This window comes from Aquarana catesbeiana, linkage group LG02 (assembly GCF_042186555.1).
Source record: "Aquarana catesbeiana isolate 2022-GZ linkage group LG02, ASM4218655v1, whole genome shotgun sequence".
NCBI lineage: Eukaryota > Metazoa > Chordata > Amphibia > Anura > Ranidae > Aquarana > Aquarana catesbeiana.
Genome location: NC_133325.1, coordinates 387,992,764 through 388,009,377, shown reverse-complemented (window position 1 = coordinate 388,009,377; position 16,614 = coordinate 387,992,764). Strand labels below are relative to the sequence as shown.

At 45.3% G+C, this 16,614-nt stretch overlaps 1 long non-coding RNA gene across 1 annotated transcript in view; it reads right to left on the bottom strand.

Annotated features, from left to right (window-relative positions):
• LOC141129929 (uncharacterized) overlaps positions 1-16,223 on the bottom strand; it is a 30,093-nt gene extending 13,870 nt beyond the window's left edge. Inside the window, exons 1-2 of the long non-coding RNA XR_012241912.1 lie at positions 15,533-16,223; positions 12,961-13,099 (exon numbers count right to left, since the gene is read on the bottom strand). This is a non-coding gene — a long non-coding RNA (uncharacterized lncRNA). The remainder of the gene's footprint in view (positions 1-12,960; positions 13,100-15,532) is intronic.
• Between the last annotated feature and the right edge of the window lie 391 nt (positions 16,224-16,614).

Sequence of the window (16,614 nt, the reverse complement as noted above, 5' to 3'; positions counted from 1 at the left end):
CCCCAAAGGAGACCCCCCTGCAATTTCTGAGGATGAAGCCACTACTGTAGGTATTCCCTTACTATGACTGGAATGGGAACTTTGTTGTCCAGCATTCCTCTCTCCCCATCCCAGGAGGACAGGAGGAAGTGCTGGAGAGCCCTGGAATGGAGCCCGAGCCTGCAGTACTGCTGGGATACAGGATGTCATTAAACCCAGAACCCTCATGATCCCTCTGTAAGAGACCCTTTCTGCCTCTAACAGGAAAGTAACTGCTGTAATGAGGCCCTCTACCTTGTCCTGAGTTAAGGACAGCCCCTGTTTTGAGGAATCCACCAGGAATCCCAGATAGACCTTCGACTGGGAAGGCACCAAGGAGGATTTCTCCCTGCTGATGATCCACCCTAGAGATTCCAAGGTACTCACTACTCTGGCTAGGTCGGAGAGCAGTTGATCTCGATTTTGGTTGTAAATCGGAATGTCGTCCAGATAAGGGATCAACGCTACCCCCTGGAGATTCAGGAAGGCAACCACCTCTTCCAGAACCTTCGTAAACAACCCTTGGACTGGATGCCAGTCTGAAAGGAAGAGCCGCAAACTGCCAGTGCTGAATTCCCTGCGCTGAGGCAATTGCAAACCTGAGGAAAAAAAAAAAATTAAAAAAAAAAATCGGATGTTCTGGAAAGATCGGGACGTGGAGATAGGCATCCTTCAAATCTATTGTTACCATAAACACGTCTTTCAGAAGGTGCTTTCTGAGAGTATAAATGCTCTCCATGCGGAACTTTTTGTAGCGCAGGAAAACATTCAGTCCCCTCAAATTTATAATGAGGCGATACTTCCCTGAGGGCTTTGGGACAACGAAGTTGTGAGAGTAGAAACCCTGACCCCATTGTCCCTCTGGGACTGGCACTATGACGCCCTGTTTTGCCAGTTCTGACATTCTGCAGAATACCTGCTGCTTTTAGGGGGTCCCTGGGCAAGCGGGTTAAAAGGAACTTTGGGAGGAGGAGATGAGAGAAACTTCAGCCTGTAGCCCTCTTATAATCTGGAGAATATGGGGGCTCTGCGTAATCCCCTCCCACTGAGGGAGAAAGAGGGAAAGCCTTCCCCCCTACTCTTTATGTCACTTAGAGTCTTTGTTGGCCGACTTTTGTTTGAAAGAGAGAATACTTCCCTTCTGCTTGTCTCTTCCAACCAACCCCCCCCCCCCCAAGTCTGTTAACGGAGCCTTTCTTATCTGGGAAATGGTTCTTCGCCTGGGGGCCTCAAAAAAAATTTCATTTTGTCCTTTTTAGGCTTAATGGAAATGATTTAGCTTTTTCGGTAGACCTAGCAAGAGCCTGATCTAAACTAGTACCGAAAAGGAGGGAACCCTCGAATGGGAAACCACACAAATGGGTCTTAGAAGAATTATCCCCGTCCCAAGTCTTGACCCACAGGGCTCTCCTTGCTGAATTCAACAGAGCATCAGATTTGGCGGTTGTATGCACTGTCTCAATCGCTGCATCTGCCAACTAGGCAACCGCACTACCTATCACTTCTAAAGAGACCAAGACCTGCTTAGACTTGGAGGTCCGGGATACGTGATCCATTAATTTGGAGATCCACATATCTGCGTTTCTTGCTACGCAGGCTGAAGCCAAGGCAGGGCTCATAGAAGCAGCCAGGGGCATCGCTAGGGGGTGGTTTTTGGGGCTATAGCCCCGAATCTGGAGCCAATAGCCCCGAGTCTCTGCAGGGGTCCCCAAGGGGAGGGGAGGCTCTCTGGGGACCCTGATGCAAGGGATAGGCTCTCTGGGGACCCTAATGTAATGGGGGCTCTCTGGGAACCCTGATGTAAGGAGGAGGCTCTCTGGGGAACCTTATATAAGGGGGGCTCTCTGGGGACCCTGATGTAAGGGGGCTCTCTGGGGACCCTGATGTAAGTGGGGGGCTCTCTGGGGATATATATACACACACACGTATATTACTGTATATACATGTGTATGCTCGCCCAAGCGTATGACTTTCTTTACTTTCTTTACTACGCTGCTATGGGCTCTAGCCCCAGATCTTTTGTAGACCTAGCAACGCCCCTGGCCGCAGCATTAGCTTCCCAAGCTCTGTGCAAAATGGTCTCAGCTCGCTGATCCATCTGATCTTTGATGTTGCCAGCATCTTCAAAAGGAAAGGATTAGACTGCTTGGATACCTGCGTCAAGGAAAAGTCTAACCTAGGGTGTTTTAAAAAAAACTCTTCCTCATCTTCCTCTTTAAAGGGGCAACTATGTTTTCAAGTCTTATACTTTAAGAGTTTCCTTTCAGGTTCCTTCCATTCCCTTAGGATAATATTTTTAAGGGCTTGGTGAACTGGAAGGACTCTGGACTGGGGCTTGACTAAGCCTCTATACATTCTGTCTTGAGCAGATACTTGAACTGCGGGCTCCTGTATCTCTTCAGACACCTAAATAGCCCTAAGAAGGCCCTCCATGTCATCAGCTGAAAAGACATGTCTGCCAGACTTGGAGTCCTCTCCCTCCTCCTCATCCTGGCCGTCTACTAGACCCTCATCAGAAAATCCCTGATTGGGGGCTTCAGATTCTTCTTCCTCCTCAGAATCCTGAGAAAGGAGAGATCTTGGAGGTTCTGGCTGCCTCTTAAAACCTTTGGATGAGGCAGAGCCCTCCTGGGAGGAGGAACCTTCTTTACTGGTATGAGGTTCTGGGTCCCTAGATTTGAGGGAGGTCTGAAAAGCTTTAAGCGTAGACAGCATCTCAGTTTGGACTGTGAGAAAATCTCTCATAACTTGAGATGTTTCCTTCCCTGTTAGCTTCTGAATACATTTAAAGCAAAAGGGTTTTGAATGGTCCAGGAGTTCTCATTGCAATTCCCGCATCTTTTAGAGTGGGCGGAGGTCTTAACAGGACGGCTGGCAACCCCCCTAGGCAGTGGCGTCTTCCCCTAAAAACAAAGGATACACAGGCACAAAGTTAAAGCAGCACTGTGTCACACAGAGTTAAGAGTCGGGGGTACCCTCCCCGATCAAAACCTCCGGCGGCCGGTCTGACTCACCCCGTGGTTTTTTCCATGGCCGTGGACCCTGTGGGCCTCTCCTCGCGCTCCATCTGCTGCCGCTGTCAATATAACAGATAGCCTTCTTCGGGGTACCCTCCCTCGTCTGACATTCACCTGGCTGCCGCTGAGCAGGAGACGTGGGCGCCTGTTCCTCCTGGCTCTGAATTCTTATCTGCATGAGGACACGTCCTCCTCCTCCATCGTCACCACTACCGCTGCCATTTTGCTGGAGACTGGAACCAGAAATGACGCGGGACACGATGAGCTCAGTTCCGGCGCTGGGGAGGAAACTATGTCATTCCTCCACCAGACGCCGAGGAGATGGCGCCAGGCACTTTCAGCTTAAACGAACTGCGCCATCTCCTGCAAACAGCCCGCGCGAGCCACGAGGAGCTTAGATCTTTCCTTCCCTGTCTAAGGAAAGGGAGGACAACACCACCATCTGCATACACCAAAGGACAACCAGGACTTCTTCTTGAATGGCACCAGAACAGGTAAGGAGGGGAGACAGGATAATGGTCCCTGAAGTTCTGGGCACACCACTGTACCCAGGGTCCTTCAGTCCTTAGGGGGGCTTTTTCTAATGCTGCCCCCCAAGGAAATAGATGGGGAAAGCCCCCCAGGAAGGATAAAAATATCCTACCGGACCCAGGCGGCTTCCCAAGCTTGTGGTCTGGCTCCCAGGGGGAGACCACAAGCCCAGGCTTTGGGTCCTATAGAAAAAAAACAAACGGTTTTGCTGTGGGGAAACACAATTAAAAACTAAGGAGCACAGGGAGGGGCGGGGGTTTTAACCTCTTTTTTTTTAATTGGAAAAAGCCAAATTTATTTTAATGAAAGTCGTTTTACAATGTAGTTACTTATGTGAGATAATAAACAGTACATTTTAACAGTCATTTTGTGTGAGCTTCTTCATACAAACATACATACATGTTAAGGTACAAGGTTAGGATGGTGTATACATCCAGTATATAAAAGACTTCATGTCGTTCTACTACCAATATATTTCTGATTAAGATTTAGATGGTTTAGACCTCCGTTAGGACAGTCATCTTCTACTTTTATCTAAGTAGGTCTGTCTGCGAGGCACTGGGGTGTTTTTAAGCACATATTTCGCCATCCTCTAACCATCTATCCCACACCTTTGAGTACTTCTGTGCACATTTTCTATGGGCATAGACTAGACTTTGTTAAATGGCAGTGCATCATTAACATCCCTCTTCCATTGGCGTATGGAGGGAGGCTGAGCCTGCATCCATGCCTTGGCTATGCCCTTATGCGCCATAAACAAAGTTTCATTTAGAAATGTAGCTTAGTATTTGTCAATTTCTACACCTGGCAGAAGTCCCAGAAGACATAATTTGGGGTCCAATACCACTGGGCACCCCATATTGTCATGTAAGAATTGGACAATCTGCGTCCAATATGTCTGATTGTTTGGGCAGCTCCATATGAGATGGAAGAACGTACCCTGGTGCTGTGTGACACAACTGATATGACGGGTCATATGTACGGAGAAATTTTGCCTTTTTGGAGGTGAGTCAAGTAAGCTTTATGTATAATGTATATTTGTGTCAGTCTGTCTGATAACTTAGGGGATGTCAATCTGGTCCCTTCAATGATTTCATCCCAGTCTTCCTCCCCTATGGGGCCTATGTCTTTTTCCCATTCCATTTTTGCCTTTTGTACAATAGCATTTGACCTAGGGTTTCTAATCTTTAGGTAGAAATTTGATATAAGTTTAGAGGGTTCCTCTCCTCAGTATTACATCCAGGACTGGGGGAGAATCCAACACTACTTCCATATTTGGTATTTGTGCTTTTAATGCATGGCGAAGTTGCAAGTACTTAAAAGCCATCTGGTTAGGGAGTGTATATTCTTCCTTAAGCACTTGAAACTGCTTGAGTCTGGAGTTAGATAGCACCCGATGGATGTATATTATGCCATATGTAGCCCGTACTGTCGCGTCTGAGAGGTATTCTAACTCCGGAAGATGTTTGTTAAACCATAGTGGGGTGTGGGTGTGAATTTTCCCAGTGTTTTGCTTTTTCAGCGTGATTTCCCATACTCTTTGATGATGAAGCAGCATTCCCATATCTTGGGAGTTTTTTGGTAATTTGTTTCCCTCTAAGGATAGCTTGAAGCGGGGTAAATGCTGGGTGACCCGGTTTGTTACATACTAGGGATCTATAACGTTGCATTTCCTCTTTATTAAAGTGGTATATATGGGAGAGTTGAGCTGCCAAGTAATAATGTTGTAGATCAGGAAGGGATGCTCCTCCCCTATTTGTGGGGTTCTTTAAAATATGCCAGGCCAGTTTGTGTTTGCCCTTACCCCATACAAATGAGTTTAGAATGGCTTCCATTTGTTTAAAGATTTTTAAAGGGATATAAAGAGGAGCATGCCAAACCATATATAGTATTTTGGGTAACAAAATCATTTTTATTATAGTTATACGTCCCATCACCAATGGCAGCCTGGACCATGTCTGGGTTTTGGACTTTATCAGGTCAAATAGGGGTTGTAACATTTAGGTGTGTGTAGTCCGTCAAAGTCCTGGTGACCTTCACCCCCAGGTACTTAATTTTGGATACTCTCGCTAATGGAAGATTTCGGTTTGTTATTCGGGGGGGGGGGGGGGGGGGGGAATGTCCAGTGGGAGGATTTGAGATTTGTCCCAGTTAATACGCAATCCCAAGTAGCTACCTATTTTTTCAATAATTTTCGAGTGCAGCCTGTAGTGAAGGTCCTTGGTCTGCCAGATACAAAATTGTGTCATCAGCATATAGACCTATTTTATCTTCTGTATGACCTCTTCTCAGTTCCTTTATATTAGTGTCTGCTCTGATGGCAATTGCCAGTGGCTCCCCAGCCAGGTCATATAGTAGGGGGGACAGGGGGCATCCCTGTCTTGTACCCCTTTCCAGAGGGAATTGCTCTGAAAGCCAGCCATTAACAAATACCCTTGCTTTAGGTGTCTGGTAATGAAGCTTAACCCACTGCATAAACTGTGGACCAAAGCCATAATTGTGTAGGCACGCCCACAGATATGGCCATTCTACGGAATCAAAGGCTTTGGCAGTGTCAAGTGCTACCACCACCCTTGTTCCGGAATAGTCATGTTGAGCCTGTATGTTCATATATAATCTCCTAATGTTCATGGCAGTGTTTTTTCCTGGCATAAAGCCTGTTTGGTCAGAATGTATTAACGTAAGTATAACTGTGTTCAATCGATTGGCCAGTATTTTAGCTAGTATCCTTATATCCACCTGTAGGAGTGATATAGGCCTATATGACTCAGGGTAATGGGGGTCCTTGCCTGGCTTAAGGAGTACAATTATTTGGCCTCCTGCATGGATAAAGGGAGCGAATTTGTGTCAAATATGGATTGATAAAGATCCTTGAGTTTAGGTATGAGCGTTTCCGAATATGTTACATAGAGGGGTAGTCCATCTAGTCCAGGAGCTTTGGACTTGGCCAGTTGGGCAATCGCATCGGCAATATCCTGTATAGTTATGGGTGCATCTAGTAATTTCACTTGTTCTGGTTTTAATCTAGGGAATTAGATAAGTGTTCAAGTACGCCTGAAGTTCCGTTTGTGTATACATTGTACAGGATTTATATAGGTTTTTATAGAATTGTAAAAACTGGGATGCTACCTGGAAGGGGTCTGTAATACTATTTCCCCTCAGTGTCTTTTAGGGAGACTACCACCGGGGGCCTGTCGTCCATGTGAGCTAGATAGGCTAATAACCTGCCTGCCCTCTCCACCTGTTCATAAACTCTTTGTTTACAGAAAAATATACTTTGCTTGGCCTTTTCAGTGCATAATTGTGTTACCATGCGGGACTGTAATTTTACCCTGTCTAGGTTTTCAGGGGTGGGATTGGAGTTATAAATTGTTTCCAGCTCTTGTAGCTTATCAGTGGTTAGTTGTAGTGTTAGATTGGATGACTGTTTGAGTCTGTTTATTCTAGTGGTAAGAATCCATCGGGTCTGTTCCTTAAAGTCATCCCAGAATGTGTTGATGGAGGGTGGGATTCTAGGTCTATACAGGAAGTATTTAATTTCTCTTTCAATGGAGTCATGGTCTGCAAGGGCCAACAGCCAGTGGGGGTTCAATCTCCATGTGCGTATAGGGGGGGCATTCCCCAGAGATACTGTCACCCAACATGGGGAATGATCTGATAACATCCTTGGTGCAATCCCTGACCCCGTCACTTTAGGCAGTAGAACCTGGGACACCAGTACAAAGTCTATTCTAGACATGGTATTATGGCTTGTGGAATGGCATGTATAGGCTCTAGTTGTAGGGTTGTTGTGCCTCCACATATCCACTAAGGCAAACTCTGTCATGGTGCGAGATAGTCTGGTCTGCATGGGTGCACCTAGTGGATCCCCTATTTGTGTTGGTCGGTCTAGATATGGAGACATTGTCCTGTTAAAGTCTCCCATCCAAATTGCTGGTATTGTCAGGTGTTGCGCTATAAACGCTAGGCCCTCTGCAACTACATCAGATTTATATGGGGGGGGGGGGATATAGCTGGCTATGATTAGCAAGGGGGTTCTTCCAACAAGTGCATGTATAAAGATATATCTACCCTGCCGGTCAGTCTCCAGAGTAATCAATTCAAACGGGGTGGATTTAGCCACTAGCACCGTGACCCCCCTGGAAAAGTTTGTATGGGTGCTGTGATATGCCCATCCCACCCAGGGGCGCCTCAGCGCTGCCTGCAAATGCCCAGTAAAACGTGTCTCCACCAGCGCAACAATATCTGCCTTTTGTCTTTTAATAAATGTTAGTATAGCTGTACGTTTAATTTTATCTCGCATACCTTGCACATTCCATGTTATAAATTTAATATCTGTCCCTTTGGTCATGGCTTACTGGGTGTACATATACCGGCAGGGTAGCATATCCTATTAACACATATTGCCTATTCAGTTTAAGAACATCTCTACAATTCACACAATAACCATATAATTTTGGGTTCCTTTTCCAACACAATATCTTGCGCACAACGGTGCAACATTTCCCAATGCTCTGATCTACTGATCTGGCATTTTCCTTCCCTCCCAGCTTTTCACCTCCCCAACTTGGTGAAAGCATACCGTACCCATGAACCAGTGTTCGGATTTTCTTCCAGCCTTCCAAACTGACTGAAGGTGTTCTACTTAAACCAGCAACCATTATATGAGTTAGCGTCCAGCTGTCAACGTTGGCTGGAGGTGCAGTACTTAGGGTATTACGAGCTGGAAAGTTAAATATAAAAAAGAGAAGGAAAAGAAAAATAGGGGTTGCATACAAAACGGGGGTGATTATTCACTGTGTGAGGCATGGATAGGGCCCAAGGGATGCCCTGTGTGTCTCTTACTCTGTCTGAGTGAGACTCTCGCTGAATATATAGTCATCCTGGTGAGCTAGATATTTGGAGCCGCAGCCCCATAGTGTCTACATAAATGCGCTGTGGGGGCAGTACAATACACAGGGTGATACTCACCTGTAGTCCAAGTATCTGTAGGTCCAAAGCCGTGTATACAGGAATATCAGCAAGCTGAGGGTTTCCCCCTCCCCCCAGAGATATCGCAAGAGGAACGGACCCTCTATCTTCAGGAGAGGGAATCTCCAGTTTCACTTTCAGTAATGCGTGGGTCATAAGGATGGGGGGGGGGGTAAAAACAGAAGGAGGGGGAGGCTTTCGATCTTTTGTGTGAAAAAATAAATGATGGGGTGAAATTACCCCCCCACAGCAAAGGGGACAATTAGAAGAAAAATGGAGCCTGATATATCTTCTGCCAATGGCAACAGTACTCACAGTATCCGGCCGTGTATGCGATCATCCATCCGGGCATCCGCGCCGGTCCAACCAGTGTGCTGCCACCTTCGGGTCTTCAAAGAATAAGGCCTTGCCATCCTCCTCCACTCTCAGTCTGGCCGGGAACATAGCATATTTAAGGTGTGCCACCCTGAGTCGTCTCTTGACATCTTGGAACTGTGCACGCTTTCTTTGGACTTCATTAGAGAAGTCAGGGAACACCGCAACATGACCGTTGCCCAGAGTGATGTTACCTTTCTCTCTGGTCAGCCACAGGATTTTATGTCTATCTTTAAAGTTGAGGAACTTAGCAATGAAGGTCCTGGGGGGGGAGGGCTCCCACCGGTGGAGGTTTAGCTGGGATGCGGTACGCCCGTTCCACTGCGAACATGACCGAGAAGGCTTCTCTTCCAAAATGTTGGATCAGGAGGGATTCCAAATATTCAGCAGGGTTGGTACCTTCAGCCTTTTCAGGTAAACCGATGAAACGGAGGTTGCATCGTCTTAAACGATTCTCCATATCATCTTGGTGAGCATGTAGTTGGTGGATCTGGCGCTGCAGGTCCTCCGTGTGGCTCAGGGGATGCAGGATATCCTCTGCTGCTCCAATGCATGTCTCAGCCTCAGTTACCCTATCTTTTACCTTAGATAAGCCCTGACGCAGCAGGGAAATGTCAATCTTGACCTCATCTATTTTGGCGGCGAGTGTCCCCTGCAGCGTCGCTATGGCATCCAAGACCTTAGCTGTGTCTGTGCTTTGATGGTCGTGCCGTCTCCATCCTTGGCCTGCGGGTCTTGTTCTTGATGGCGGTATTTTGCTAACTTATCCACAGCCTCGGAGGTCCTTTTCGGCGGAGAAATGCCTCCTTGCTGCTCCGGAATCTGTATCTCCAGGCCCCCCCCAGGTGGAGCAAGATGGCCGCTGTTCCGGTTAGGCTGGAGTCACGCTCCACTTCCAGGATAGTCGCAGGCTGTGGGTATGTCTAGGCTGCGGGTGCAGATAATCTGAAGGCCCCTCTAGGATGGAGCGGAGTGTAGCCCAAACAGGAAAGCCAGGGGAACACCCTGTGGCCACCGCCAGGTGTAGCAAGATGGCTGCCGCTCTGGGAAGTAGGCCGAAGCCGCGGCCTGTCCTGGGGGCAACAGAGAGCGTGGGTGCACAGCAGTCAGGACCTTAGGCAGTCCGGAGGTGGTTCTAGTAAATGGGCTGTTACTAGGCCGCCGGAGAGGCCCGAAATATCTATCCAGGCCACCGGGTGCAGCAAGATGGCCGCTGCTCCGGAGGCTAGGCTGAAGCCGCGGCCTTTCCTAGGAGTATTACCGGTCCGGAGGCTCCGGGTGGCGTTCCAACGAGGCAGCAGGCTCCAAAAGCAGGGCAGAAGATGGATTTTATCCCCAAATGCAACGTAAAGTGTCAGATGGCTAGGATGTTAGCAGGATGTTGAAATCTGAGTTTGGGTCAGCAGAGCTCTCTCAACCTGCGACCTACTCCATTGCCTCCCAGGCCACACCCCCTGGTTTTAACCTCCTTGATTGATTGTGTTTCCTGTCAGGTGAGACCAGCCATCTCTCAGGGTGCCGTCCTGGAAGACGACTTGAGAAAAAGCTGTTTGGAAGTTGAAGCTTACACTGGTTAGGTACCTACTGACAGTTCAAGCACTCATGGGTTCACTCACAAATGGGTTTTGCGTACTCATACTACAGGTAAACCTTTCAGTAACATACCTGCCTGTAAAATGCAGAGAAAAAAAAAAGAAAAATGATTTGCAGCTCCCTCCCCAACCCCCCTAATACTTACCTGAGCCCCATCTCAATCCAGCACTGTGCCCGAGAGCAGTGGCTCTCTATGCTCTCTCTTCTCATTGGCCTGTGAGGAGAGAGTGGGAATCGGGGCAGAGCCACGCTGTGTGCGTCTATGAGTCAAGCCTGCACAAGTGCACCCATAGCTAGATATCAAAGAATCAGATTACAATCCTCTCGCTTTATTTTCTTTATAAAGTTTATTGTTACTGGGGTTGCCTATCATCAATTTAACTGAGTCAATACTTTGTATACTTACACCTGGTAATTATGCTTATATCCAGTTCCTGTTTGCATTAAAAGGCTTGCTTGTTAAAATTGTTACTTGATATTTATTTGCCTGAAGAAAGCTAGCTATAGCCTGAAACTGTTGTATTTTGTGGAAACACTTTGTGTGAAATTCTGCAACTTTCTTTGAATAAAAACCTTTGCAACCCTTGTACTTTTTATGTGAGACGGAAGAGAAATCTCCCCGATGAGACAGATGGCAACAAAAAAAAACTTACAGTTGTTAACCTTCCCTACTTTATCCAAAATATAACAAAAACAGTACTGGCTTTAGATATACAGTAAAACCTTGGTTTGAGAGTAACTTGGTTTGAGAGCGTTTTGCAAGACAAGCAAAATTTTTAAATACATTTTGACTAGATATACAAGCGATGTCTTGATATACAAGTAGCATCATGTCACAACTGAGTATAAAACAGAACAGAGGCGTCTCTAAGTGTAACAATATGGTTACATTTATAAAAAGTACAACATTTAGCAACTCACATGGTTGATTATTAAAAGAGACACATCTAAGTATGCAGGCATCCGGGGGTAAAGCTGTCCCCATAGACCATCCTCCACACCACCATCGACGTCATCCCTTCCATGAGCGCTTCAAGCCACACTTTCAGATCGCTCTACTGCAGGGTAGTCTTCCCGGTCACGATTGCAGACTGACAGCGGTGAAAGCTGGCATTGCGGGGGATGGTCTGTGTGAACAGCTTGACCCCGGATGCCTGCATACTTAGATGTGCCTGTTTTAATCATCAACCATGTGAGTTGCTAAATGTTGTACCATCATGGGGAGATTAAATAACCCATGTCCATTCTGTACTGTTATTTGTATCCCCACTGCAGAGGTTCACTTTTAATCTTTTTTTTTTCCCCTTTTTCTTTTAGTTGCCTCCAGATTATAAGCACAGCAAAACATATCTCAGAGACACATCTTCTTCTGGTCACTGACAAGGAAAGTGTTATGCATAAAGGAAAAATATGATTGAATTCTAGGACAGTTTAAATAACATTCATTTCACATCCTTCAGCAATGCAGGCAAAATGCAGACTCAAGAATATCCATTGTTTTATTAGGGTCCTTTTTTAAAGTGATTGTAAATGATCACCTTGTAAAATACCATTCAGTTTAAAATGTATTAAAAAAAAAATATATGTTATAAAATACCTTTTTTCCCCATTTTTAATAAGTGATCACATTCCCTCTCCTCTCAGCTGCATAAGAGCTGGGGGAGAAGAAGCAACAGTACACTGATCTCCCCAGTGAAAGACTGTTGGGGGGGGGGCTTGAGAACTGAGCACGGTATGTTCTCCTGTATAGCGTGGTCAGTTTTTAATATGAAATCAGAGGGACTAGCAGGAACACCAGGGATTTCACACAAAGAAAGCAATACAAAGAGAACAGGAGACTTTTTCGTATAAGTACATGGTACACATATTAGCAACATGAATTATTGGATTTACATACTATTCAACAACACATTATGGGGCATGTTTCACTTTTGTTATCTTATGATGCATTTTACCATTCAAATAGTATGAATTAAACATTGATTGTTGATATGCATCTTAAATACATTAACAATCAATGCAAGTTTTTTGCTTGATTACTGGCATGAGTAAGCTGCCACGCGAAACAGCCAAGGAAAGACAAGAGTATAGTGCAGTAACGGCAAACCTTGGCACCCCAGATGTTTTGTAACTACATTTCCCATGATGCTCTTGCACTCTGAAGTGTAGTTGAGCATCATGGGAAATCATGGGAAATGCAGATTCAAAACATCTGGAGTGCCAAGGTTCGCCATCACTGTATAGAGCAAGCACTCTTTCAATTAGGCTGAGCCATTCAATGCAGCTAAAGCTGTTATGGGCTTTAGGCAAAGAAGGAAAACCAGTACAGTCATTAAATCCTATAGCTAGCCAGGTGTCTCCTAGCAAGCCTACTTCATTGAAAATACACAGTAGGACAATCATGATAGATATATATAAAATATTAAATTCAACAAAAATAATGGAAACGTCATACCTTATTTATTATTGCCAACAACTCACTAAGCACTAGACGCAACCGGCGAGGAGAGTCACTGTGCTCAAACTCCAGTCTAAGGCCATGTTGAAGCTAAGACACCAAAATACTTTCTCCAGTACTTCCCTCAAGCTTGTGTCTAGACCAAGGCAAGAAACACTTGCAATGAACAAACTGCACTAAGGTTACCAGGCTGTGAAGCTGTACAGTACATCAGAACAAAACAAAACACAAAGAGCTGAACAGATTTTTATACAGTGTTTGAGATGTACTCAACAAGGAAAATAATAATAAAACAGTAAATGGAAATTTCACCAAACATTCATTGACAGTGTATCCATTATTGTCAATGAAAGCACACGCAGCAGTAAGACCCAGCTGTAGTGATCACTGAATGTCAGATTGACTGCTTTATCAATATGCCCACAGGTGTTTGCCATGTATTCACATACACAGGCATAAAATGAAAGCAAAAAGTGAGTGACTAAGTGGTTAGCACTTCCACCTAGCAGCACTAGGGTCACCAATGACACTACCTGCCTGGAGTTTGCATGTTCTCTCTGTGCCTATGTGGGTTTCCTCCGGGTACTCCGATTTCTTTCCATACTCCAAAGACATGCTGGTAGGTTCATTGGCTCCTGTCTAAATTGGCCCCAGTATGTATAATAAATATATATATATATATATATATATATATATATATATATATATATATATATATATATATATATATATATATATATATATATATATATATATATATATAAATAAAATGTGAGTTAGGCACCATTAGATTGTATTCTCCTTGTGGGTAGGGACTGATGTGAATGTACATTATATATGTGTAGAGAGATGTGTAAACTGACAGCACTATATAAGTACCTGTATTAGACGTAATAATCTCAAACTTACTGTTACTGGTCTTAAATGCTAACAGAGCAATCTGTAGCAAAATCCAGTGACCAGGCATTGACCTGGATCATGGTTGTCCTGGGCGAGCTACAGAATCTTCTAATTTCAGAACCCAAACACAAACTCTAAAATAGTACTGTGGATGCCTGCATGGGCAAAGTTCATGTTCACGTTTAACAGTAATCTTGTGTAAAAAAAAAAAAAAAAAAAAAAGAAGGGGGGGGGGGGGGGGTTTTGGGGGACTGATACTTTTTTTTTTTTTTTTAAAAGGATAAGGTCACCTTTCATCCATATTCAGGGAGTAATGTGTAACATGTTGTAAAAGCACCGCCCCTTATCCCCCGCTCTGACTGCTAGTGGAGAATCTTCTCCCCCGCTAGCTGTCAAGATTTAAAACTCCGCCTGGGCGTGCCACTCATTCACAGTGTTCTGTGAATAAAAATGACAAGTCTGCTGCCAAGGCTGTAGTAGGCTTTGTAGTTCTTAATAGACTACCATGGCGCTTTGGTTGTTCATTGATTCTTCTTGTCAGAGTTTATCAGCCTGCCCATACAAGGTATGAGCAAGCAGATACAATGACAGGCCTGCAGGAGTCCTGCATGGCATCAGCGATCTGCTAATCGCAGGTGCAATGCTTTATAGGCTTTCACAACAAAAATTTTATAAAATGCACATTTTTTTTACCTGCAAAAAAAAATGTGCATTTATAATTTCTTGTAAAAAGGTAAAACTTATCCTTTAAAGCAGGGGTCTCCAACCCCCCGTGCCGCGGCCCACTGCCGGGCCGTAGCCTGTTTGCAGCCAGGCCGCGAAGGCTGCACTTTCAGAGGTTTGGCAGGAGTGGGCGAGCAAAGAGATGACATCACCTCTTGCGGCCCGCCCTGCATCACAGCTGTTGTGCCTACACAGCTGGCCGCGAACACAACACTGTCTGAGATGTTGTGTGAGAGCAGAGAGATGATGTCATCTCTCACCGCCCGCCCTGCCCCACCACAGTCCAATCCTCACAGCCGGCGCGAATACTACACTGAGGAGCGGCGGACGAGAGATGAAATCTCTCACTGCTCGACCCGCATCGCTGCATGTTCCACCCTCACTTGGCAAGCGACAGTCCCCATCTGGCAAGCGACAGTCCCCATCTGGCAAGCGACAGTCCCCACCTGGCAAGCGACAGTCCCCACCTGGCAAGCGACAGTCCCCACCTGGCAAGCGACAGTCCCCACCTGGCAAGCGACAGTCCCCACCTGGCAAGCGACAGTCCCCGTATGTAAAACAGAAAAAAATATATACCGCGCTACCTGATAAAAATAAATAAAAAGCTGCAGCTCAAAAATGTGAGATATACACAAACACAGTAATAATATAAAAAATGTGAGCAGTGCTACAAAAAGTGAATAACATATGTAGGAATATGTGAATAAATACAGTCAGAGGATCCGTGATGGACCCAAAAAGATATACAAAATAAACAATATAAGTGCCACAAAACATAAAAGGGGTTGTAAAAATTAGTCCCAACAATAAGGAATGTGGATGTAATGATGAAAAGTCCGTGTATAAAACTATCCGAAAGTGTTCAAGACAAATAAAGGTGAGGTTAATCGATCACACAGACACCAACATGTGAGGAAATCCACCACCGTATGTACTGTACACTTACCAGACACCAAGCTTTAGTAAGCTTGTATGGCAACCTGACACTCAGTGGCTGGTAACGTCACTCCACAGCTTTCCAGTGAAGGGCCACAAACAAACAGGGTAGCTCCGTCCAGTGCAGCAGTCAGTAGGCGGGACCCAAAAAAATAAAACAACGGCTCTCCATAGCGTAAATCAATAAAACCCAAGTTTAATAAAGGTTAAAGGTTACACTTGCATGAAGAATGTAGATAAAAGCATGAAAAAAGCAACAGCAGCCGGCCGGCTTACAGACACCCGTTCAGGACGAGGTACTAGGCGATGACGTCAGCGCGTCAACCATGACAATCCCCACCTGGCAAGTGACAGTCCACATCTGGCAAGTGACAACCCCACCTGGCAAGTGACAGTCCACATCTGGCAAGTGACAACCCCACCTGGCAAGTGACAGTCCACATCTGGCAAATGTAAACCCCACCTGGCAAGTGACAGTCCACATATGCCAAATAACAAGCTGCATCTGGTGGTAGGCGATCGTGGCAAGTGACACACTCAGGGTTCCCACTGATTCTGCATTATGGTGAGTTGAACTATTTTTTTTTTACCATGTAATAATGGAAATTATGTGCTTCAATCATCATGACACCATATCAACCATGGTGTTGTGATGATTGGAGCGTCAACACCAGCCATTTCCCCAACAAATCGCCCACATTCTCTCCCCCCCCCCCCCCCCCCCCCCCCGGGCCTTAGCATAATTTTCTTCCACACAGCCGGTCCCCGGTGTCAAAAAGGTTGGGGACCGCTGCTTTAAAGCATGTTTAGTATTAGTTGTGGACACATGAACCATGCCACAGTGTAGGTCCCATAAGCTAAAAGCATCCATAAGCAAGCCATATAATAATAACGTTTATCCTTTTTTTTTTTATTTTATTTTTTTTAAAGGGAAATTTTGTGCTTTAGAAAATAATTATTCTTCTAAATGGGAAAAAAAAGTGATGTACTTACCTAATTACACTTCTCTTTAAACATATTAAGCACAAGCCACAACATCTTTAAAATAAAATATAATATGGAAAGAACAATACAACATACCTTAGTTGCTGC